We start from the raw sequence: 27,987 nt of genomic DNA on the forward strand, positions 1-27,987 counted from the left end.
TGCTTCTACTGCGTCCCAGAACTTCCCCTCAGGAAACCCTAAATAAATACATCTTTAAATAAATACATCTTTTTCAACCATCTCCAACATCTCACATTAATGACGACCCTAATGAAGTTCTCCAGAAAATTTTTTATAGAATCAAAAATGTTCCTTCTTATGTATGTGGCAACTACAGATCCGTTATAGCCTCAAGCGTTTGAAAAAGCGGGGCCACCATTGCCACAATTAGATAATGCCAACAAACGCTGCCGTCATCTTTCAAACGTTAAGAGCGGCACTTTCAATGTTTTGCAATGTTTGTCGTCGTAGGAAAAAATAAAAAATAAAAATTATTTTTAGAATAGTTTGCAAATAAAAATAAATCTTTGGCGGCGACCGGCATTGCTGGCCGACGACCACTGATTGCCATAGTTTGTGAAACCAAAATAAGAAATAAGGGATACAATTCACTCTTGCCATTCGCCGCAGAAGAGGCTGGTGCTGTCGCCACTAACCTCATCATCATCGGCATCTTAACATAGACGTTTGTTGGCAAATGCCTCAATGAAAAACTGTTGCTGAAACGTTAGGTACAGAGAGAAAGCGGGATGCACCAATATAGACATAAATACTATGTACTGACCGACCGGCCGGACTGAGCGAACACACAAACCAACTTAAAGAAGAAAACCATTATTGCTAAAAAGACCCACCATGGTCGATATTGTGTCGTTGTCATTTTTTATTGCTTAGTTGGAGGTAGAAAAATAAATAAAAATAATACAATTTCAATGTGAGGGAGGAGAAACAGAGAGATGGCGGTGAGAGGGTTAGAGGCATGTTGGTCTAGTATAAACATTGAATTTAAATAATAATGGCAGGCAAGCGGCAGCATTTTACATTTTGTAATCAAACAATTTCCACGAGGTAAAAAGATGATGATAATGATGTGCACAACAACAGCAACAAGTCAGGCAAAGTCGATGACGAAGACCAAGACGTTGATAATAATGAAATTGGACGAACGAACATAACGGACACTGTTGTCGCAAGAGAAAGGCTTCCGTAAAAATTTGCCAAAAAATATATATGTGTAATACAACGTCCGTTGTTTATCTTCCTGTCCTGCGGTTGTATAGATCATTTGGTCACCGTTATAATAAACAAAAACGAAATCATTTAGGAAGAATACCATGCAAAATGTTATGAAGAGGAAATATCGGAAATAATTAAAAGGTGGATTGGTTAATGTGAAAAATAGAAACTACGCAGTTTGAATCAACTCGCTCATTTTAATACATAAAGGTAAAGGAGAATAACATCTAAAGATGGTCAAGGTGAGATTCTTGTAGACAATTTGTAGGGATTATCTAGATAACAATTCACCAGACGAGATTTTTAGATTACCGACAATACTCAAACGACTTTGAAAAATAATGTTAATAGAATTGAAATTTCAGAATGTTCCTTTTAAAGGCGAAGGGAAAAGAATATTTATAATTTAGCGAAATAGTGTGTCTTAATAGATATCCAGTAAAGAATATAAAAAAAGTTCTCTTGGTTTGGAAATATTAAAAATGAACAAAATCACAATCTATGCACCGAACAAATAAACATCATTATTTTTTCATTGGACTATGGGAATTCATTCCATTCATAACGAATGAAAAAAAAAAACAATCGTCAACATTGTACTTTGCACCAAGAGCCCGCCCTGTGTATTACTGTCAGTCACAGATTTCCGTGAATTTTTCTCAAGTGTTTTGTGAATAGTTGAAGTTGCTGTGCGCTTTTGTTTTGTTACTTGCTCTCAGTCTGCCGCTACTTGTGTCGGCGCCGCCATTGCTGTACTATCATGGGGAAACACTCAACACTACAACTGCTGGTGGTGGCAGTAGTGTCTCGCAGCACAAAGTGTCAAGAGGTTATTTACAACAATGCTGAGGAAATGTTTCAGCTCATGTAACAGCTGGTACTGGGTATTTAATTTAATTTAATTTAATTTAATTTTTATTTGACAAACACAGTAACCTAGCCCATAGGGCCATGAGCGGTTCCAAAAACAGCTATACAATAACTACTCTCAGATACTTATATCTAACAATATTTCTTAGCATATCATGAATAGAATTAAACATAAATAAAAGCAAAAGCATGTAAATTAAGAAATGAAAATATATAACAAAATAATCATTAATAGAATCAGCTATGCAACAATATATCATTACAAACTAAGGCAACATTTGTGAACGCTGTATTTGATTACGATTAAAATGAGCACATAATTTATTCTTGTAACATTTTAAGGAGGAATTAAATGTCTTGAGACATGGTGGCAGATTGTTATAAACACGCGAAATTCTAACATAAAACGATTTTTCCAAAAAAGGAGTCAACTGCGGAACAATTATCTGTTTGTTCCTCTCAGAACGAGAAAACGTGAACAGACTCAACACACATAAAGGGGTCTTCAACATAAAAACCTTATAGAAGAATAACATAGACCGCAAACTCAAAAAATTTTCAAACGTGCAGCCAAGAAACTCTTTCACATAAGGAGATATATGATCACGACGTTTAACACAGAACACATATCGCATAACACTATGGAACAAAAGTTTCAACTTACGCAAAGCACAACCCGGACTACCCCCAAAAATCTCAACACAATACAAAAATTGAGGCATAATCAGTGCATGGACCAACTGAATTCTAATGCTCTTAGGCAGAGCTAAGTCCAAACAGTACAACTTCCTTAGAATAAAGTTCACCTTGGACACCAAAGAATTCACATGCACATCAAACACCAAACCACTATCAAGAAACAAACCAAGACATTTCATAGAGCTTACAACATTTATAGGAGTACTATAGATGGAAACACTTATTGAATCCTCTTGCATGTTTCCGAAAAACATAACTTTAGTTTTCTGAGTATTAATGGAGAGTCCATTGCAAGACAACCAAGTAACCAGCATATTCACAGTAAAATCAATCGACGACTGCAAAACATCCAAAAACACAAATTCTCCTTTAAACAAAATTTGCACATCATCAGCAAAAGCAAACGACATACAATTCCTACTATTAATACAACTCAACAAATCATTGACATACATCACAAACAACAGCGGGCCAAGAACAGACCCCTGAGGAACACCACTACTCACTGGAAGCATACGAGAAACATTATTTTTACAACAGACGTACTGACGTCTATTGAACAAATAAGAAAAAATTAACTTGCAAGCCGAGGACGAAAAGTTATACAAACTATGCAGTTTGCTAACCAATTTGGCATGATTTAGTTTGTCAAAGGCCTTTTCCAAATCCAGTGACAGTAAAACACAACACCCTCCAGCACTAACTGTATTCCTTATATTGTCAGTCAAACCAACAAGAAGTGATGTCGTGCTACGATTACTCCTAAATCCATATTGACTCTCATGTAACAACGAATTCTGATCAATGAAGCCAAGCATTTGATCTTTCATAATATATTCAACCATTTTTGAAAGAATTGGCATTATTGATATAGGCCTGTATTCACCAGTATCGCCACTTTTGTGAATAGGCACTATCTTGGCTATTTTCCACACCTCTGGAAAAACAGACACTGTTAACATTGTATTGACAACATGTAACAAAAATTGACCAACAACGGGAAACACAAGCTTAAGAAACTTAAGCTGAAAGCCATCATAACCTACAGCTTTCGACTTTATTTTATTAAAAGCAAGTTCCAATTCAGCACAATCAATGCAACGAAACGAAAAACCACCATAAGCATCCACAGGAATACAAGAAACATCAAAGATATCCATAGACTGGTTAGAAACAAAATCCGCATTCAATCTCTCAACATCCACACCCTCAACTTCACTCTCCGAATCACTCAAACCATTCTTACTTAATATGGACCACACTTCCTTTGTGGTTTTATTTACAAATATATATTGTGTTTCCCTAGCTAGCGCACTCATAGCTTATTTATGGAATATTACACAAAATGAACCCAAAATCTATGCATTGCATGCTCATAACCTATAAATTATGAAAAAATATATTATTTATTTATGAAAATATGATGAAGAGTGTTCAAAAAAAAAAAAAAAAAATAATAAAATTATGACTTTTTGAACAAAACCAACCAACCTATTTTTATGGGCCACCACCACCATCCATGATGCGGATGTGGCACAGTTAAGCTTGCCTATTTATATGTGCATCAAATAGTGTATAGTATGTTGTTGCGTGAAGCAGGTTCTTTTTTTTTTTGGCCTTTAATATCTGACCATATGCAGGGTGGGGTCAAGAAGGTGCTGCGTAAAGGTCAGATTTATTATGTTTATTATACAAACTAAAATTAAGTCATGGAATGGAATGTTTTTGGTAATAAAATGGAATTTCGTGCAAAAACTAAAAAGTGAACAAATTGACCTATGGAGAGCAACGAAATCGTTGCAGAGAGGAGTGTTTATAGGCGAATATAAGAAAGCTTTTATAGAAGAAACTATAGACCTATAGATGAGCTGAAAGGAGAACGTATGGGGTCTTTATAGGCGATCTGAAGACAATCTTTATTAAAGGAGTCTTCATAGACGAGCTTAAGGGAGACTCTACAGATAAGATGAAGGAAATCTTCATAGACAAACTGAGGGCAGTCTTCATAGACATCTTTATAGACGAGACTAAGGAATTCTTTATAGATAGGCCTAAGGGTGTCTTAATAGACGAGCTGAAGGGAGTATTTATAAACGAGGTGAAGTGAGTCTTTGTGGATCAGTTAAAGCGAGTCATTGCAGAAGACCCAAACGCAATCTTTATAGACAACCCAAAGCGATTCTCTATAAACGGCCCAACGGGAGCCTCTATAGACGAACTGAAGTGAGTATCAGTAGACGAGAAGCTGAAAGAAATCTATATAGACGACTCACCTCAGTGTTTTTCGCAAGACGAAATGAATGGTGTCCTTTCATATGATTCATTAGAGGGCTAGTATAAGGGATCTAAAGGATGTCTTTCATATACAACGACACAAATTGATCTTATTTGAAGGGGCAGCAAACTCCAGGAGGAGCGGCTGAAACTAGATGGAAAACTATAGACTCTTCAGAAGGGCTCCGGAAACCACAGAAGTCTCTCCCCTGAAAATCATACAATATGAACAACGAACAAAATAAACGGCTTTCAGCCTCTGGCCAAACGAGGATGCTACTTCAACACATTTATAAATTATTGTATGATTGCTTATATCCGGATAACTAAAGAAGAAGAAGAAGATTTGAAAGTTAAGGATTTATAAATTAATTGAAACTCCCATAGTTGAGCATAAGGGTGTGTTAATAGGCGAGCTGATTGGAATCTTTATAGACGTGTTGGAGGGAGTCTTTATAGGTGAGTAGCAGAGGAGATTTATGCACGAACTAGCTGGCCTTTATGGACAAGTTAAAACGAGTCTTTATATACGAAAAGTAATCTCCGATGATCTTTTCTATACGAAAAGTCATCTCCGATGATCTTTTCTATACGAAAAGTCATCTCCGATGATCTTTTCTATACGAAAAGTCATCTCCGATGATCTTTTCTATACGAAAAGTCATCTCCGATAATCTCTTCTATACGAAAAGTCATCTCCGACGATCTTTTCTATACGAAAAGTCATCTCCGATAATCTCTTCTATACGAAAAGTCATCTCCGATGATCTTTTCTATACGAAAAGTCATCTCCGATGATCTTTTCTATACGAAAAGTCATCTCCGATGATCTTTTCTATACGAAAAGTCATCTCCGATGATCTTTTCTATACGAAAAGTCATCTCCGATGATCTTTTCTATACGAAAAGTCATCTCCGATGATCTTTTCTATACGAAAAGTCATCTCCGATGATCTTTTCTATACGAAAAGTCATCTCCGATGATCTTTTCTATACGAAAAGTCATCTCCGATGATCTTTTCTATACGAAAAGTCATCTCCGATGATCTTTTCTATACGAAAAGTCATCTCCGATGATCTTTTCTATACGAAAAGTCATCTCCGATGATCTTTTCTATACGAAAAGTCATCTCCGATGATCTTTTCTATACGAAAAGTCATCTCCGATGATCTTTTCTATACGAAAAGTCATCTCCGATGATCTTTTCTATACGAAAAGTCATCTCCGATGATCTTTTCTATACGAAAAGTCATCTCCGATGATCTTTTCTATACGAAAAGTCATCTCCGATGATCTTTTCTATACGAAAAGTCATCTCCGATGATCTTTTCTATACGAAAAGTCATCTCCGATGATCTTTTCTATACGAAAAGTCATCTCCGATGATCTTTTCTATACGAAAAGTCATCTCCGATGATCTTTTCTATACGAAAAGTCATCTCCGATGATCTTTTCTATACGAAAAGTCATCTCCGATGATCTTTTCTATACGAAAAGTCATCTCCGATGATCTTTTCTATACGAAAAGTCATCTCCGATCATCTTTTCTATACGAAAAGTCATCTCCGATGATCTTTTCTATACGAAAAGTCATCTCCGATCATCTTTTCTATACGAAAAGTCATCTCCGATGATCTTTTCTATACGAAAAGTCATCTCCGATCATCTTTTCTATACGAAAAGTCATCTCCGATGATCTTTTCTATACGAAAAGTCATCTCCGATCATCTTTTCTATACGAAAAGTCATCTCCGATGATCTTTTCTATACGAAAAGTCATCTGCGATGATCTTTTCTATACGAAAAGTCATCTGCGATGATCTTTTCTATACGAAAAGTCATCTCCGATGATCTTTTCTATACGAAAAGTCATCTCCGATGATCTTTTCTATACGAAAAGTCATCTCCGATGATCTTTTCTATACGAAAAGTCATCTCCGATGATCTTTTCTATACGAAAAGTCATCTCCGATCATCTTTTCTATACGAAAAGTCATCTCCGATGATCTTTTCTATACGAAAAGTCATCTCCGATGATCTTTTCTATACGAAAAGTCATCTCCGATCATCTTTTCTATACGAAAAGTCATCTCCGATCATCTTTTCTATACGAAAAGTCATCTCCGATGATCTCTTCGATACGAAAAGTCATCTCCGATGATCTTTTCTATACGAAAAGTCATCTCCGATGATCTTTTCTATACGAAAAGTCATCTCCGATGATCTTTTCTATACGAAAAGTCATCTCCGATGATCTTTTCTATACGAAAAGTCATCTCCGATGATCTTTTCTATACGAAAAGTCATCTGTGATGATATTTTCTATACGAAAAGTCATCTCCGATGATCTTTTCTATACGAAAAGTCATCTCCGATGATCTTTTCTATACGAAAAGTCATCTCCGATGATCTTTTCTATACGAAAAGTCATCTCCGATGATCTTTTCTATACGAAAAGTCATCTCCGATGATCTTTTCTATACGAAAAGTCATCTCCGATGATCTTTTCTATATGAAAAGTCATCTCCGATTATCTTTTCTGTGCGAAAAAGTCATAAGAAAACTCATCTCCTATTACCTGTTCTTTGTGAAAAGTCATCCCCCAATGATGATATCTTCTATAGAAAGAGACATTTCCAACGATTTCTTCTATAGGGAAACTCATCTCCGAAGATTTTTTTCTATAAGAAGAGGCATCTCCGAAAATCTCTTCCATAGGAAAAGTTTTCCCCGATGATATTTTCTATAGGAAAATAATCTCTGATTACTTTTTAGGTGGCCACGCTGTGTTTGGCCACTGCCTAATATATTTCTTCAGCCTTTGTCAATTTCTATTTACAGCATCTATGACGTCATTGAGACATGAGCAGCCAAGATCACCCATATACGTTAACGTGACTGCAACAACAACATATTTTCCCTTTTTTCTTATCTGCCGTTGTTTAGCAAAGGAAAGGCTCGCTCAGAGAGACTAATGCACAAAATATTTTGAGCACCACCGGACATGAGTTAAGTTCCCATAGTCCCTTCCGGAGCGTTCATGGACAATATGTATGTATGTAAGTGTGTATGTTGTCGTCTTGGTATAATATAAAGCTCTTATCATATTACTGACCTAAACCATGAGAATATCAGACAGCATAAAAACAAAAATAATGCAACGCGACATAGAGACGAATTCCCCTCAATCCCCCTTCAAACAACATTTTTAAACATTTTCTTGCATGTTATCTCTAGTCACGTGATAAATGATAACTTGTACCGCGATGTATTCCAATTTTCCCAAAGCAAAACATGTAAATTGTGTCTCTTTTTTTACGACATGGAATTGTTGTTGTCGTTGCTGCTAGTATTTTTGTTTTTCACATTTCTATTTCTATTGAATAAATCACGAATTTTTGTTGTGATTTTTATTTTTTGTTATGGCTACTATGCAGCAGGCAGCAGCACAAATACAAGAAGCTATAGTTTGTTGGTACCGCGCAACGTTTATATTGTTAGACAGAAGCAGAACGCTAGTATGTCTGCCGCCGTCACTGTTTTTAAACGATTCTGAGGGGAGGAGGTTAATGAACTTCCAAATAGTGTCATTCATCTAGGCAAGACCCGCACATGGGGGCCGTTTACAATATGGTGGTGGGTGGCGGAGGAATGTCTATATATGTATGTTTTGGGGAATTATTGTAATATTGACACGGTTATTAATTTTATTTAAAAATTCCACCAATTAATTATTTGATAAAACATTTTGAAAATATTTATTCCATTGAAAATATACACAAATAACAGCAGTTTATTTGAGTCTACTCTAAATTGTTGGTGTTCTTCAGTACAAATGTACCCAAAAGAAAATACAATACCACTTGGTGAGAGTAAACGAAGTCTATAGATATGTGTGTAAATTAGTCACTGTGTTGCCAGATAGTAAGGTTAAAAAAATAAATATTTGCAGTTAAAACATAAAAAATAAATTTAATTTTTTATTTAACCAGCATTAATTAAAAGAGATTTAAATAGGCCAACAGAAAGAAGTATAATGGGGTTAAATGTTTTCAATTTAAAAATGTAATTTTAATTGAGGAACTGTTTCAAGGGATAAGGTAATGCCTAGACTGTTACAAATTATTATTGTTTTATTATTTATCATTGAAAGTTTTCGCCCAACACATTTATTATGCAACTAGAACATTTTTCTACAGCACAAACTGCATCATTTTGTAATTTTTCCTTAAGGCTGCTTCAAATTTGCTGATCTTTCCAATATAGAGTCTGGTGTGAATAGATCACACTGTTCACATATTTATATGACGCAAATTGTGACCATTAAAAAGTCTAGAATAGAAGATGCAAACATGTTACAAATGTATGTACACATGTACCTACATTTGTGACTATTTTGTATAAATAATGGATGGGGCGGGCTTCAACAGATCTTAAACAATTTAAATTTCCTTTGGATTTTTCAACTTTTTCATTATTCTTTTTTGTATAATAAATCTATTTGATGGATTTTTTTTATTGGAAAAGGGAAGCTAGAAATTTACATAAATTTCATTTGATCGTTAAATTGTTGTCTAATGTATTCGAAAACAAAATGAATAAATTGGAAATAAAAATCCTCTTCCCTTGCCAAATCGGCGAGCTACAACAATGACTAATGGAGGTGTTGTTATAGAATTTTCTTTTATTTGTGTTGTTCGTTGTTGTTGTTGTACGTGTGTATATCACACTGACCCACTACGGTTCTGATCATTACTCAATAGCCCAAGTATTTTATAATTTAGTTAACAATTGAATGACGGTGCCAGCACCGTAAAGTAATTAAAATAAATTTAAGCAAATAATTTGTTTTAATCATTTTTGTTTATTTTTCGGATGCTGAACAACACAACATAGAATTTTTTTTCTTTTCCCTACCAAATTTTAAAATGCATACATTGAAAAAAATCGTATTAAATTGCTGACACATTGAAATCCAAAACTTAAATATTTGCCTTTACAAATTTTCGGCTGCAGTAGAATTTAGCTCAAAGTGTACCAGTTACATGAGGACCGTATGACGATTTTCGAACCCATTTCCTTGCAGACCATACTAGGTTGATTCCTTTGATAAATAAGCTGGTACTGTGTGTCAGGAATAAGCAGTGTTAAAGTCGTATACAAAAGCTACTGTCCATCTAAACTAAATGTTAGAGGAAAACGTCATAATTTTCGTTTTCCTTATAACCTTCAGTTTCAAAGATGTCGTCATCATAACACTTTGCTTGTTATATTAGGTCGATTTTTTAGGTCTTCCGCCTAAAGTTTCTATCTCTAATCAGCAAACAAAATGTCTGATATAAGACACGTCTGAACAATTTCGGAAGCATCTTCCTATTCTATTCGATTTTCGTAATGGATTTTTTCTCCCATGTCGTTTCGAATTCGGAGCAAAATGTAGGCAAAAAATTTCCCATTCGAATTTCCCAAGGATTTTCCGAAAATGATTCGATTTTTTATTTTTGCCTTAGTAAGGGGAAGGTCATTTATAGTGATTCGATTTTGCTCCGACATAAAACTTTCGAAATAGGAATTTATTACAATTTCGAAACCGAAATCGAACCTAGGGAACAAATTTTCTTTACCGACCCTTCGTGGAAAAAATACAAAAATTTCCTTTAAATCGCAAGTTTTCTTAAGTAGCCGCAGGCCGAGGATTTAAGACTTTCTCCTATGGACAGGAGCGAATTTCGGCTACGCGAACAAACTTTTTTTAAATCGTAAATTCTTTCCCAAGTAAACAAGGGAATTTTCGGAAATTCTGAGGCCTATATCTTGGTAAGTATACATTTCCCCAACAAAAGAAATACATTGTTGGAATCGGCATGAAAAGCACTATCTGTGGTAATTTTTTCATAATTTTCTGCGGTGGGTCGGTAGAGGAAAGATATGCCTCTGTAAAACCCCCCAGCACATCCCTTCCCTCCAACAAACCAAACATCCTCATAAATGATACATCAAGCCAAATTAATTATCGATCTTAATTATATTCCAGGGAAAACTCGTTACAACAAACAGGGTCCCACAATCCCACGGCAGCGAGTTCTTTCGTACCGGATTGACCGGAAACCATAGTATTTCGGCCAGCGGCTGTCAACCGAGCATCAAACGTATGCTTCTACGTAGGTTTCTATGCTGCTACAACAACAACAAACAGGGTCAACACTGTTGTTCGGTGAGCCCAATCGAAACAATTGTAACAATTGTCTGAATAAGTGAATTGTTGGCAACCGCTCAGTAATTCTCGAACCGTGGCAAGAAGGAAGAAAGAATCTCAGTCATGTCGGGCGAAATTACGCTGATTCGATGAGGATAACAAGTTATCTTAATCGAACATTTTGTCTAGCACCTCGGAAGTAACAGGATGAAGAGAGTACCATGTCGCCATAAGATTTCTTCCTGCCGAGAAGGAACCATAACAGTTTGCAATGGATGATATTGCAAATGCCATTAGGAACGCTAAATATCCGGAAGGAATCTCATGGTAATGATGAAAGATCAAAGATCTCCAACTGTCGTGCCGAAGTTCTGCAAGCCTGCTTGAGCTCAGGCCAGGATGATGTCAGCAAAGGTGAATTGTTCGCTTTGGTAGACTCTACTCTACTCCTCCTAAGCGTCACAAATAGCTATCCAGTCCAGCCAGGTTTGAAACGTTGGATAATCTAGTATGGCCCAATAAACAGATAAACCATTTTTTTAAACCCTCAGCATTTATGCTAACGAGGGTACATATACACTTTTATATGGGCAAAATGTGCCTCATAGAAATACTGGTTTTAGACCCCAAGTATGTTTGGACGAAATGTGTTTCAGACAGTTTGGAGTCGATTGAGCAATGTCCGTCTGTCTGTCTGGCTGGCTGGAGCGCACGATAACTCTCGAGCGGATGAACCGATTCGGTTCAAATTTTGGCTCTCGTAATATTTTGCCCAAACTTAGTTTAAGTTCGGTACCTCCCGCACAAAAGTTCGAAAATGTTCGGAGAATTTATGCGCACGATAACTCTTGCAGGGAGTAACCGATTTGGTCCATACTTTGCCCATCGTAAAATGTGTACCAAACGTAGATAATGCTTCATTATAGATTTAATCGGCCCACTCCTTCGGGTACCTGCCACACAAAATTTCGGAAAACTTCAGTTTAGGGCCATCTCTCGTATCGCTCTGATTTTGGTTTTAGCAACATGTATTCACTGCCCTCCATACGATGGTACAAGTTTCATTAGGGGCAAGTCCATACTTCTTAAGAAAATAGCCTGAAAGTTGCAAAAAAACCCTATGACACCGTGTGAGGTGGTTGGAGCACAAGATAACTCTAGATCGGATCTGCCGATTCGGTCCAAAATTTGGCCTTAGTAATATTTTGCCCAAACTTAGTTTAAGTTTGAAGATAAGCCATATCGGTCCACTCCTTCAGGTACCTCCCCCACAAAAGTTCAAAAATGTTCGGAAAATTTGTTCATAGGGTAACTCTTGAAGGGAGTGGCCGAATTGGTCCATACTTTACACATCCTAATATATCTACTAGATATAGATCAGGTTCAAATATGGACTATATTTGTCCACTCCATCTGGTAACTCCCACACAAAATTTCGGATAAGTTCACTTTAAGACCTGCTATCGAATCACTGTGATTTTTGTTGATGCAACATGCATTCGCTGCCTCAATTATGATGGTAAAAGTTTTTTCAGGGGCAAGACCATACTTCTTGAGCAAACATCCAGAAGGGTGTAAAAACCCCCTATGGCACCATATATAGTGGCTGGAGATCCACTTTCATAATGGTCAACGTAGATCCATTCCTTTTAGTATCTCCTCCGCAAAACTCTTGATCTCTAATCCTAATCAAAATTTTTAAAACCTCCTAAATACATACGTTTATTGGGAAAAAATTGTTTCAATATACACAGACTGAGGGTATATCTCTGTCGGCGAAGCTGACTGATACTTTTTTACTTGTTATTCTAACAAATTTGCTTTAAGAATATGTGTCAGATAAGTTAAACGGAAATTTGTGTTCCTTTCAGGAACGAGACGTCAAGGCCCCGTAGTGTGAAACAGGGAGTTCCCCAAGGCGGAGTGATATATGTTGATGTTTTACCTCTACCATTCCTGCATTCCAACCCTTCCAGATGGCATTGATACCGTTACATATCGTGATGATTGTACGATCAATCTTCACTTCGGGAACCTTCGGGTCCTTCGGGTGAAATAAATAACTGCGGAGTTGGACACAGAGCTGAATATCCTGTCCCCAAGATTCTACGTATCACATTCGTCAGTATGTTCATGCCTTCGCTGTGATCCTCAAGTCTCTGGCCGGCAGCACTTGGGGTGCAGATAAATAAACCTTGTTGACCACATATATCGCGATAGGTGTGACATGCGCCGCCGGTGTGGCCCTCGAATGTAAGATAACTCATATAAGTACAACTCAAACCGTTTGGAATGTCGCCCTTAGAGAGACATAGATAAATATGTATATTCCCCATCCATGAGCAGAGATCAGAGATGTCATAAACACCTATCGTATGAAGGCGGTCCTCGGGGTACATTTCTCATCTAACGCAGTTGAAGAACGTCAGCGGGATCTTTCGTACCGGATTGACCCATAACCATAGTGTTTCGGCCCGCGGCTGCCAGCCCAGCATTAAACCTATTCTTCTACGTAGGTTTAAATGATGCAACAACAACAAATCAAAGTCCCACGGCAACGGGTTCTTTCGTACCGGATTGAGATGAAACCATAGTGTTTCGGTCGGCTGCTGCCAACACAGCATAAAATCTATGCTTATAAATAGGTTTCTATGCTGTTACAAGCATAGTAGTTTTGATTCAACTACGATCGGGATAATGGGTGCAGCCGCTTTAATAAATACGATACCGTGCCAAATGAACCTTTTCAACTGCCCTGCCAAACCTGTTCAGCTAACTCTAGTAGGTTTGAATTGCCCTCTATATTTTCCTAACATTTTCATTAAACGGATTTGAAGAGAAGAATCGAATCGAAATCCTCGTTTTAGGGATATTAGGATACATTTCCTCAAGTTTCTTCATGTGGGTAAGCTTAAGCACAAGTTCCTAGAGTTTATTCCAGAACTCCGATTTACTCGCAAGTAAAATTTTAGGGTGAGGTGGTAATTTTTATTGGGTGCAATTTTTTTTGGTGGGTGTAGGGCAAGTTTTTTAGGTGGTGGGATAAGTTTTTGTTTGGTGGAGGGGAGGGGGCAAGTAACCCCCCTCAATTTGCTCTAATTCGAGAAGAGTTTCACTCGCGAGTGGAATTCGAGCGAGTATTCGGAGCTCTGGTTTATTCTTTCTGTCATCTACGACGGCCCTCATGACTTCAATATACCACTCCTTAGGGTATTCCCCTGGATTAGAATATCAAACTCTTCTAACTGTTTTAAAATGTTCTCTCTTTGTCGGAATACCCTAATGTGGGAACCATACATATATGTTGCCACAAACATCCCAGAAGGGACAAGGGAGACTTATATGATATCAATGAATGTCCCCTGATTAATATAAGCTTAATGATACGGGACCTACGAATCGAACCAGACATCACTTAAAGAGAAATTTTACATTGCTGAAAGTGTCACCTACATGACGCTTGCCTTGCTGAAAATGTGATGTTGTTGGCCGGATGTTCTAAGGATTGCACTATGATGGCACCAGCAATTCAACATTTCAACACAATCAGATGGAAACGGTTAATCTAGGTTATAAGAATATGACATTGAACTATACTTTTTTTTGAATAATAATAAAAGTACCTCGCATCCGTCACTTGCTTTTATTGCAATACATTTTATATTTCAGGAAATTGTGTAATGATAAAACAAAATGTTTCTTAAATGTAACAATTAACTAAAACTAAAAGGCGTAGAATATAAAACGTGTACTAAGTACTTCTCCTGAAACAGCTAAGCATTTGAGTAAACACATATGTAGATACTCCCCAAAAAAAACAAACAAAAACAGCAATGACGACCTTGTGATACCAACAAATAGAGAGACCACAAAACAGCACAAAAAGAGAATGGTTGAGGTCGTATAAACTAGGAGAGAGTATGGAGAACAACGATGACCAAGCATCATATGATGGTAAACAAAAACAAATAGCACTCGAAAAGTAGTGGATGATAGAAACTACAATTTAATCAAAAGAAAACAAAACTAAACTTTAATTGCAAAATAACAAATTAAACTATGAAAAATTAAATAAAACAGAAAAGTATCATCAAAAACTATAAAAATCAACAACATGGAAAGAAATACAAATGCAAATTATAGGGGTTGGTCAGAAACAAAAATTGAAAAAAAAAGAAGACACGACAGACTACTGAATGAATGGATAAAAATATTAATTTTTATCGTCCATAAAAAATTCTATTCTCGGAGAGATAAATAGCTGGAGGAAGTAAATATAAAAAGAAAACAAAACTAAGTTAGCAACAACAAACATGGAAAATGCGAGTATATTTGCCAATATTGATGATGACATTTGGAATGTTGAGTATGAGACACAACTAACAACAAAAGAATTGCCTCGGCTGTCCAAAACAAAGCAACTCAAAATATTGTATATTCGCGTAGCAGTGACTCATCTAATTAAGGCCGCCAATGCATAAATGGGGTTGTGAATAGCACGCAGAAATAATAATAATTGCATCATATCGCTCCATTCAACCCTTTTGATTAAAAGTACTAGTTTCTTTTTAATTGTCGATTGGTGTGCCACTTGTAATTAAATCCTTTATTCCTTTTACCACAAACAACACTGTTATTAAATACTGGGAATTTCCATCAATCTTGAGAGTGTGCCAAAAAGGTACAACACGAACATAGGCGACAATTTGGTTTGCAAAGGTAATTGTTGTGCCATGTAATAATAATCAATAATCCGATCTTGAAAAAGACATAGGACACCTTTGCCAGTATCCAGGACATATTTCCACAAATACCTATGACATAGTCGAATGCAGAGACATATCCATACGAAGATAACTGTCGAAAATCTATTGATATCTGACAGGTGCCGATGGATTATTAGACGAATTATTTATGACCTATGCGGTTGCGATTCTAGAGAATCGATCGGTACATTACAATCTTGTTGGCGACTATTAGACCGCTACCGGCTGTCCCACACGTTCAATGGGATTTAAGGTTCAGAAAAGTAGATAGCATATTGTGCGATCCTTTCAACAAGCTGTGCCAAAGGTTATGCGATATACGAAGTGTTAGCCACGGCTGAGCAGACTGATAGCTCTACGTTGTGCACGGTCAATGAGGACCCCCTGCCAGAATTAGCGGAGAGTGTCACAGTTCGCCAGACATGACCCTCGTGCCATTTGGCAACCTGTAGTTTCTCTTGAGCTCCCTATATTTGTCCTCACAGCAGACCCAACCCTTCTGCTGGGCCGCTCGCCAAATACCTGCTGGTCGAATACCTGATGTGAGAGCAAACTTCCCTGCAGAGGCGACGGTATTAAAAAATTTGCGTGATGAGTTTCGTCGTGCCAACCCCAGTGATCCCAGAGTCAGGAAGCTGACACTGGAATCATCTAAAGAGTTGCAACATTGGAGCCGAAATAAGTGAATTGTGGGCAATGGTTATGTCACTCTCGAACCCTCGAAAGACGGGAGTGATAGGATGAAGAGAAGAGTACTATATCGCATTAGATTTCTTACTGCCGAGAATGACCCACCACGATTTACCACAGATAATGTTGCGAATATCATCAGGAACGCTAAATCATCCAAAGCGTTGGGCCCTAATGGAATCTCCATGGTAATGCTGAAACAGCTGGATGTGCCCGGAGTCGAGTATCTCACTAAAGTTCTCACACATCGTTTCCAAAGTCTGGAAAATAGGCAGGTTGGTCTCGCTACTGAAGTCATGAAAAGATGCCAGCAAATGTGAATCGATTTTGCTTTTTTGCCCGTAGCAAAGACCCTTAAGGCTTTGGTCCCCCCAACGTCAGAAATAGTTATCCAGTTGCCGATCATGGGTTCCATAAGCAGCACAGCACGACAACAGCACTGCACGCCATCTCCAAACATATTAGTCGAGAACTCAACCAGAACAATCCGTGCGATAGGACAGTGTTAAGATTCTTCCACTACAGCAACGCAATGATGCTTTCGTTACAGTACTTGCTCGGGTGTTACAGTGAGAACCATCCTACTACCCTTATGGAGATAGGATCCCTCCCACCCAGGCATGTCAGAAGGAATCTTCTAGAAAGAGCGATCCAACGTTACAAGAGAGAACCCCTAGACCAACAAGCCCGTGAAGCAGGGTTAAATATCATTTACACGGATGCTGTCGCAGATGCCATAAACAACTATCGTGTGAATGAGGTCCTCGGAGAACATCCCCCATCTATTGCAGCTGAAAAGCGTCAGCTGGCACGACAAGCCAGAGAAGTTTTGGTCCAATTACGCTCGGAATGGTGCAGCCGTCTGAATTACTATAGGGCAAGGATCGATGACATCGTGCAAAACATCTGCCCAGCATCCGGCACAGGCGCGCACGACACACTGCACCTTTTCAACTGCCCTGCCAAAACTACACAACTAACTCCAGTATATCTGTTGTTTTATTGTAGCAGCTTCTACATGTATGCGTTTGTCTTCATTTCATTGATTCGGCTCTGCCTCCAACTCCAAGTTCAGAAAGGACGCCACCTTGAATAGGATTAGTCCAAAGTGAGAGTGGTGTTAAATTAGTCGGGTTGGCTGGGCAATTAAAAAGGTGCTGCGTAGTATGCGGACCGATACCGCATGCTGGACTGATATCCTGCGTGCCATCAATCTTTGCCCAGTAAGAATTGAGGCGGCTGCACCAACCAGATCTTAGTTGTGCCAACAATCCCACAACGACCGGTTCTATATACCGGATTAGCCCGAGGAAACATCTTCTCGGTCAGGGGCCGTCACCTCAGCAAGATCTGTGGTTACATCCGCCGTTTCGCAACATTCCCAAAACTGGAAATAGACCCAGTCATATTAAGCAGAAAAACGAACACACAATACTGCAATAAAAACAACAACTTATGCAGAGGGTGTTGAATTTTTAACTTCTTCTTCAAGGGTAACAGAGACCTTAGAAAAGTGGGCAATAAGACCAAATTAATGGTATCAACGCTCGGGACGTTTAGTCCCAAAATGTGTTAACTTTTGTGGTGGAGTTACCCTACGGAGTGGACCCATATAGAATTTGAGTAAGTCTGGAAGAACTATTGCAAAGTTTGGACCAAGACGGTTCCTCCCTCCAAGAGTTATGGTGTGCACCATTTTAAATGTTGAGCCTTTATGGGGAGAAGGAGTGAACTAGATCCAAGTTTGGACAAAATCCCTCAAATCCAAAAGTCCAGTATAATCTCTCGAATTTCATCAATTTTATATATTGCCTTCGAGGGAAAGAGAGAGAGAATAAAGCAAATTAAGATAATAGAATAAAAAAGTATGTATATAAACAAAATAAAATACACATTTAATCTCACAAATCTACAATGAATGCCATTATTTTTCGACAAATAGACAAATGCGGGTAGCAGGCGGGCTGGCGTTGGTGTTCGTTCGTGTCAATATTGATAAGGGGATTTCGTTTCTTTGATTAAATGTATTGCACCAACAGAAAAAAAACTACAACAATTCATCGTTGTTATCAGTTTGGAAAATATCTTCTTCCCCTATATTTATTTAAGAATTTGATTCCCCGTTTGCAAAACGTTGGATGGATGAGTCACACAACACTTAGTCTTTGCCGTCGTCGTTTGCAGACAGACCACCACCGCCACAATACCTCCCACTTAACAACAACACAAAAATTCCAAACTGCTGGAAAGGGTAAATAAAGCAAAGAAAAAACAATGAAATATGAATGAATGAAAAAATAAATGTAGAAAATATGAGAGAATATGTTATACCTTTCGTTTTCATTAATAAAACGCAAGCCGAGTCGAGCCGGCATTTCAAGCATCCAAGTGTACGTTGGCCGTCGTTTCCTTTGGTGTGCAAATAAATACATCATCGTCATGTTTGGTGTCGACGTGTACAGGTGGTGTACAACAAATAATAATCAGAATAACGTTGTTTTGAACAACAACCACCAAGTACCTTATACTCGTGGCAAGAACAACTACGTAACTTACAAAATCCATATTGACAGAATTATTACCAGCCAAGATACAAATCTGATTGTGCACTTTTTTGCTGTTTGATTTGTTTTCTTTGAATTTTTAACGACGTAATGTAAAGTTTTTTTTTTCAAGGCCATCATCATATTACTTTGAAGTCCTTGAGAAATACAGTATTATGCGAGAAGAACCAACTATCAAGAAAAAGAGAGCCAATACAAATAGGTGTGTATTCTCTTGAATGGATTAGTTGTTTGGTGGGCCTAATTCATTTTCTTATCATGGGGCGTCGGTGGTGGTGGTGGTTTTTCTATGCTATGTTTTCTTTGCCTACTTTTTTTCTCTGCTCTTCGGAAAAGTTGAAGGTAAATCATTGACATTTGGCGTAATTAGAAGTAGAAATGCCTTAATTTTGGCTTAATTAGAAGTAGAATTTCCTCGAGTGTTTACATTGAAATTAAACAAACACAAATGTGTATTCCAAGTAATTTTAATGGTACATATATACCATAAAAATATGTTATAATTAAGATAGCAATTAATTTGAAGAGTTAAATAAGGAAGATATTTCATATGGAGAAATTTGTAGTAAATAAGTAAACCTAGTATAAATTAGACTGCCTAACGTAAGGACTCATTACCAGGGCTGCGGAGTCGGAGTCTGGAGTCGGAGTCTAGCAAATTTTGCTGGAGTCGGAGTCGGAGTCTGGAGTCGTGAAAAAAAGCTCGACTCCGACTCCGGGCAAAATGTTTTTTTCTACATTTATCAAAAGATTTTTTATTTTTTTATGATAGAGAGATTAACTTTATTGACATTTTGATAAATCGTTTATTCATTTTTTAGGAAATCTATGAGTAAACTTGTAAGCAAAGCATTTATTATATTTAGTAATGTTCCATGACAAAAGAATTATAATTGCATCTTTCAATATGAATCGATTTCTTAATATACCATCACATTTATGACATAACTTATATACTCTGGAATACTAGTTTAAGATCTCACATATTTATACTTCACAATATAATGTGGAAAAAGTATTATAAGTTTATTTTGTCCACAACTAAGGGGTTATGGTCACTTATTGTGCACGAAAAATGAAATTTTTCATGAATTTTTACAAGTAATCTACCAATTTTTTCCAAAAGATATTGTTTTCATCTGATTTATAATACCTTGAGCTACTTTCAGATTTTTTTTTTTTTGAAAAATATTGCACAGTTTTCTGACAAATGGCCACCTACGAAACACTGTTTTTACTAAAGCAGTTTGCGGTGACCACTGAAGCTCGAAAACGAATAAAACGATCAGCATATGTTTTTGTGGGATCATTAAAAACATAATAATCGTGTATTTAAGCGAAACGAATTAAAAAATATGCATTTGAAAAAAGGGAACTGTAGAAGTCAAAATTTCGCTTTCGTAAAATCTGTAAGTAACAAATTACTGTTGGCATACCCATCTTCATATTTTGACAAAATAAAACGAAAAAGATATGTGACCCGTCCCACAGAGGGAAAATTTGTGTTAAAAGTTGATCAAAAGTCCTAGATTTTAATGTTAACCTAATTTAATTAGTTTTCGAAAATTTACTTTTTGTTTTCAGTAAGGCTGAGTTCAATCGACTGCTGCATTGGATTGGTTAATCTTACAAAGTCGAGGATGGTTATAGCAAATGTAGAAAAGAGTCTGGTTGCCGTTTATCAACATTTTTATACCCTCAGCCTTTAGGCTAAAGAGGGTATTTACACTTTGATACGGCCAAAAATGTGCCTCATCGAAATAATGGTTTTAAACCCCAAGTATGTTTGTGCGATATCCGTTTCAGACAATTTTGAGTCGATCTAGCAATGTCTGTCCGTCTGTCTGGCTGGCTGGTGCGCACGATAACTCTCGAACGGATCAATCGATTCGGTTCAAATTTTGGGTATCGAAATATTTTGTCCAGATTCGATTTAAGTTCGAAGATGGGCCATATAGGTCCACTCCTTCAGGTGCCTCCCCCACAAATGTTCAAAAATTGTCGCGAAACATGCGCACGATAACTCTCGAAGGGAGTAACCGATTTGATCCATACGTTGCACGTCGTGAAATTTCTACCAGACTAAGATGAGGTTCCAATATGGACTCAATCGACCCACTCCTTCGGGTACCTCCCACACAAAATTTCGGAAAAGTTCAGTTTAGGACCTGCTTTCGAATCGCCTTGGTTGTTATTGTACCATCTTGTATTCACTGTCCCCTATACGAAGGTACAAGTTTCCTCAGGCGCAAGTCCATACTTCCTGAAAAAATAGCCTGAAAGTTGAAAAACAAACACTATTACACCATGTTTATGGGTGGAAGCGCAAGATAATTCTCGAACGGAAATGCCGGTTCCGGCCAAAATTTGGACTTCGTAATATTGTTTCCAAACTTAGTTTAAGTTCGTAGATAAGCCATATCGGTCCACTCCTTCAGGTACCTACCCCACAAAAGTTCAAAAATATTCGGAAAAATTGTGGGCATGATAACTCTTGATGGGAGTGACCGATTTGGTCCATACTTTACACATTCTCATAATATCTACCAGATATAGATCAGGTTCGAATATGGACTATATTTGTCCACTCCATCCCGTACCTCCCACACAAAATTTTGGATAAGTTCACTTTAAGACCTGCTATTGAATCAATTTGATTTTTGTTGAAGCAACTTACATTCGCTGTCTCAATTACGATGGCAAAAGTTGTTTCAGGGGCAAGTCCATACTTCTTGAGAAAACACCCCGAAGAGTGTAAAAAACCCCTATGGCACCCCCATGGTCTATGTCGGTCCATTCCTTTAAGTACCTTTTCAGCAAAATTTTTGAACTATAATCCTAATCAACATTTTTGTCAGTTCATACGAGACCAACATTTTGAAACTCCCTAAGTACATAAGTTTTTTGTGAAAAAAGTGTTTCATTTGCACAGGCTGAGGGTATATCTCTGTCGGCAAAGCCGACTGATACTTTTTTACTTGTTTCATTAAAAAACGATTTTCATATTTTGAGTTTTGAGCAACTTTGTGCCTATGTTTCCCCTCTGTGCGTCCGTACAAAAAAAAAATTAATCAAACTCGTCAGTTCTACTTGTTTTTGTTTTAAATTGATAATCGGAGGGTATACTCGTACATATATTTCGGCAAAATCTACTGAAACTTTCTAAATTCTTTCTGTTGTTGTTGTTCTTTTTGATATAAGATACAGCAGATTCAATACGGAACATCAATTTTACATCGCATTGCATTACAAATTGTCTTAGAGAAAAGAACACATAAGCATATAGGGTCCTATTATAGGAAAAGTTGAAAAATTTAGCAAATGTTATTAATTTTTAGTGGTATAGGAAATTACCCTCGGAGTCGACTCCGGAGTCGGAGTCGTGACAAAAAACTGGCCTGGAGTCGGAGTCGAAGGAAAAATGGCTCGACTCCGAAACCCTGCTCATTACACAACGTTCTTCCCAACGTTTGGTTTGGATGTAGGACAAGACTGTATTCGAAGGGTGCGCGTGAATACTCACTCGACTAGTAAAAGTTAAGCCACGAGATTGTTGAATTTTTTATACTCTCAGCATTTATGCTAACGAGGGTATATACACTTTCATACGGGCAAAATGTGCCTCATCGAAATAATGGGTTTAACCCCAAGTATGTTTGGACGAAATGTGTTTCAGACAATTTGGAGTCGATTGAGCAATGTCCGTCCAAATTTGGTTTTCGAAATATTTTGTCCAAACTTAGTTTAAGTTCGAAGATGGGTTATATCGGTCCACTCCTTCCGGTACCTCCCCCACAAAAGTTCGAAAATGTTCGGAAAATTTGCGCACACGATAACTCTTGAAGGAAGTAACCGATTTGACCCATACTTTGCACATCGTGAAATTTGTACTAAACTTAGATGACGTTTCAAAATGGACTCAACCGGTCCGATCCTTCGGGTACCTCCAACACAAAGTTTCGGATAAGATTAGATTAGGACCTGCTCTCGGATTGCTTTGATTTTTGTTGCAACAACTTGTATTCATTGCATTCGCTACCTCCATTACGACGGTAAAATTTTTTCAGGGCAAGTCCATATTTCTTAGTAAAACAGCCCGAAAGGTGTAAAAAATCCCTATATCACAATATGTGGCGGTCGGAGAGCACGATAACTCTCGAACTGTTCAACCGATTTGGTCCAACATTTGGTCTTCGTCATATTATATCCAAACTTAGTTTCATGGGCAATACCGGTCCACAACTTTCGTACTTCTCCCCAATATTTAAAAAATGTCACTAAAATGCTAGGACGATATCACTTGAATGGGGGGGCAACCAATTTGGTCCAATCTTTGGATCTCCTAATATTTTATCAAAATTTAGTTTAACTTCTAAAATGGCCCGTATCGGTCCCCCCTAAGGGTACCTCCCCCAAAAAGGTTCAACATTTGTGTCTTAGTGCAGTTAATTCCTAATCCACATTTTTGTCGGCAAGTTCAAATGTCCAAAAAGGGCCACAAAATTCTGAAGAGACCTTAAATACATTATATCTGTCCGTAGGTGAAAGTTTCGCTTCTGTCGGCAAAGCCGACTGACACTTTTTTACTTGTTTTTTTTTTAATTTTTAGCACTCCCTCAGAGGGTTGTATGTTTCAAATCCCGGGCCAGGCAACACTGAAATAATCAATTGTGGTACATTTTTTAAGCATCGCCTTTGTTGCATTTCTAAGTATTTCATGTATAAATCATATTTAATATTGGTGTAGTAAAATCTTCAGTACGCCGTTCGAATTCGACTATAAGTCGTTTAGCCGATATATAACTACCCTCAGCCCACTGTACAAAAAAAATTACAGACAGATCCAACAACACCCCATCTTCATAAAAAAATCGCTATCCTTATATTACAAAAATACCACTCTGGCAGCGTTTTTTGAACTTTCGGGACATTGTCTAGAGATGTATGGAGAATAAAATTATAACGTTGTAACAAAGACCACAAATACTACTAAAACTGGTTTACATCTCGGGGCCGATATATCTGTTATGATCAAAAGTTGTGATCACTACGACTACACGCTTTTAAAATTTCAAGACGACGCAAAAAGTGGTCTTAAACTAGATTAAGTCGCCAAAGTGGGCCGGTTCATCTTTCAACCGGATCTATTTTTGCGAGTCGATACCATTCATGATAACACTGTGAACACAAATTTTGGGGCAGAGATAGTTCCTTTTGCGGATGAAAGCCCTTGGTGAGTATATAAAGAATCTCGAAGGACAGATCCGCCGTGAGTCGAACTTCCGCGTTATGGCGTGATAAAGTTTTTGCTAGAGACCCTGTAAGCCATCAGGAATTAGGGTTATATCTTTGTTCACTGTTGCTTTAGCTTAGTTTTGAGATGATATCTCTTCAGTGAAATCGAATGAGGATTATTTTCGTAGAGCACTTCGACCATCTAACTCGCTTCCTTCAATGTCCTTTTCGTCCTTTATTTTAAGAGCCGCTATAAAAATACCACAAGATGACGGTTTTCAACTTCGAAATGTTCTGCAAAAATGTCGCTCAGAAAATTTTAGGTAGGGCCACTCATTGACTACTAATCGATTTTGTCGATTGACTGACGACTTTCACCTCCATTTTGTTGCACAGTGTAAGCAGCAATTTTACTTAGTCACATTAGAATTTTTTACAGCATTTGGCCCATTGGAATATGAATATCGTTGTAATTAGAATCTCAAACACCACCTTAGCTGAACATTTCAAAACAATCTTCAAGCAGACCTTAACCCACCTAGCGCCCAAATTTTGTTTACGAGAAAACTTAAAAGTTTATATGGAAATGATATTTTTAAGACTTTCTAAATAACCTTTTGCTCTTCCCTGCAATTGGACCTTCTTTTAAAAAGATCGAAAGCTTTGAAGGGTAATATAGGTGTATTCTTACATGCCAATCTTATGTCAGGAAGCATGGAAAACATAATTTCACTGTAAACAAGAAAACAAAAACTACATTTGATGAACATTTCAAAACGGTCCTTGAAAAGACCTTAAACTTTAAACATGGCAAAAAATTTTGAACTTTTTTGTTGGAGGTGCCCGAAGGTGTTGTCTGATATTCGACCTTCTAGGAACTTGATGTGCGTTTGGACTCAACATGAGGGTGAGTTCTCTGCAACTTCCTTAGCTTGCTTCTGATGAAGAAGATTTCCTTCTCAGTTTGCAAATTCGGATTAGTCATTGACTAGTGTTGGATTCCCCTCAATGATCCTGCGGCGTAGTGTCTTAAAAGTTCCTTACCGATATATGTCGATATAGGACAAGTCAGTTGAGCATCTGAGTATATACCCCTTTTTTCCATGTTACTCTCATATCTCTAGGCTGACAGATTCAGTATGTCTTGGCTCTGCTCTTCTGGAACAAGTCTTTACTGTTTATCTGTAAGCCTTTACTGTTTGTCGCTCTAAGCTATTTTATAGTTTTTAAGTCCCGTGTTGGTCGTTATCGCCCAAAACTTCGATATTGTCATTGCTTATTTTTGTCATTGTTTACCCAGAGCCGATTTTGGTACACGGGACATCCAAATTATCCGCAGAGTGTAAAGGAAAAAGAACGGGCACCTGTTAGGGATTACTCTCTAAAAGAAGCCACTCTAACCCCAGCAAACTGAGGCCCCAAGAGATCCCCAAGGTTAGAGAGACATTTTGGATCACATCTAGCGGATGTTAACCTCAGACAGTTCTGATTCAATGTTTTTAGATCATATCAATGCGAATATACCCTCGTTAAACTAAAGGCTTTGGTTTTACAAATTAGTGGCATCGGTTCCAAAAACTCTGTAGCAGTGACTTCTCTAACGCATGTGCCGCTATGAACCCCTGAATAGCCTATAATTTCATAGAATGTTGTGTCTGGAGGTCCCATTTTCATTTAACTTAACTGCTGCGAAATAACTAAAAAACAAGCTACAGCATGCAAACAAAACAAAGAAATTTCCCTTGCCGTTTATTGTAGACAATCAACTCTCAACCGAAGTTCGGGAATTTTGTTCGTAAGAAAAAGAAACGAATTAAAATTTCTCTTCAGATTATGTGCAGAGTACTTGGAAACTAATCGGAAAAATAGAATTAAAATTTCCCTTCAGAGTATGTGCAGAGTACTCGGAAATTAATCGGAAAGAAAACGTATCAAAATTTCCCTTCAGAGATTGTGCAGAGCACTCGGAAAATAATCGAAAAAAAGGTTACGAAATCTCGAAAAAAAATCTGATATCAGAGCCATCGGCAAAAATTGTTGGCTGGGTAGCTATGTAAGTGTCAGTGGCGATCTGTTTAAATTTGAAATGATTTATTATACCCCAAAAATATAATTAAAATTCAACGTAGTTATCGACTATATATTTCAAAAATTTTGTTATACAATTTTCAAAATTTCATCACAAACACAACATGCAAAAAAAAAAACAAAAAATAAAATAACGTAAACAATAAACAAAATCCGCTAGCAAAAATAAACAATTTGTTGTTGCAGTCTCTATGCCTATGGTGCTCTTTTGGCTTAATTTTTGCTAAATCCGCCGCTACCTACAACAATAATCACATGAACAGCATGGAGATGACAGAATAAACAAAAATTCATCTTCTCCAATAGGCAGACGGTGTATGGTTTACTGAAGAGCGCGGTAGTAAAGGAGAAGAAAGGAACAGGGTTGTCAAGAGATTTGGAAAAAGCTCTCAGTTCTAATATTGCCGTGTTAATAATTTTCATTAATTTTACTTCATTTAAATATGTTGTACCAACCAACCAGCGGATAGTCAGACATATGACGACAATATCACATACTTAATAATACACAATCCACACACACAGATAGGTAGATCATTTATAATAATAAACATGATAATGAACAAACACACCAAGACAGTTTAGGTTAATGATGACAGTCGCTCTCAACGGTCATGTATGGTGGTATATCATTAGTATGTATAAAAGATAGTACTATATGGCCAATACAAATATTCACAATAGCAATAAAAACAACAATAATGGCAAACAATTTAGGTTAGATGTCAAAATATAAATATACTATGACGACACTGATGAGAGGAGGGTTTAACTTCTCTGGCTTGAAACAAAAACAAGAGAGAGTTTCAGTACTTTTCACAAACTAGAAGCTTAGTAAAAACAGAAGAAAACAGGTCTAACTGGAGAAGTTTTTGCCATGACCAGACATTGTAAGGTATCAGAGGTCCACAATTAGTTACTAAGAGAAAAATCCCACGGCAGCGGGTTCTTACGTACCGGATTGACCCGAAACCAAAAGTGTTTCGGCCAGCGGCTGCCAACCCAGCATTATATGCTGCTACAACAACAACAAGAGAAAAATTTGAATTGTGTTCCTGATTAATTGCTAAGGAAAAAATTATGGAAAGAATCAAAGAAATTATGAAGTCACCTTTAGAATATGTCAAAAATAATTTGTGTGATGATGGTCAGTCAAGTGGTCCAGATGATAGAAGGGACAAGGAAGACTTTGTTCATAACTATGAATGCACCCGATTCACATTAACTCAATGAAACTGCATTCTCAATTAGGTTCATATATTTCAGCAAATGCAATATAAATTGCCTTTAATTGAAACATTAAAATGTGATAAAATATCCCTAACCTTGATTTCCCTTCGGCCGCCAGACAATAGCCACCCAATGTCTGGAGGATAACCTTCAATTTGTAAATGTTAAAAACAAATAAATCTATAAATGTAAATATTACACGTGCGAAAATAAACAGAAGGTACTACTTTACCTAATTTTTTCTATATTAGAATTTTTAATAATTTATTATTTTGCATTTGTTTATTTCACACAAAA

At 37.3% G+C, this 27,987-nt stretch overlaps 1 protein-coding gene and 1 long non-coding RNA gene across 2 annotated transcripts in view; one reads left to right on the plus strand and one right to left on the minus strand.

The window, feature by feature from the left end:
- The window catches only part of mts (protein phosphatase 2 catalytic subunit mts), a 44,152-nt gene that overhangs the window by 10,293 nt on the left and 5,872 nt on the right, over positions 1-27,987 (minus strand). The window lies entirely within an intron of this gene.
- LOC141395465 (uncharacterized) overlaps positions 22-27,987 on the plus strand; it is a 32,861-nt gene continuing 4,895 nt past the window's right edge. Inside the window, exon 1 of the long non-coding RNA XR_012410646.1 lies at positions 22-27,910. This is a non-coding gene — a long non-coding RNA (uncharacterized lncRNA). The remainder of the gene's footprint in view (positions 27,911-27,987) is intronic.

The sequence above is a fragment of the Musca autumnalis genome, unplaced genomic scaffold, assembly GCF_047663935.1.
Source record: "Musca autumnalis isolate F117 unplaced genomic scaffold, ASM4766393v1 scaffold_2, whole genome shotgun sequence".
NCBI classification, from domain to species: domain Eukaryota; kingdom Metazoa; phylum Arthropoda; class Insecta; order Diptera; family Muscidae; genus Musca; species Musca autumnalis.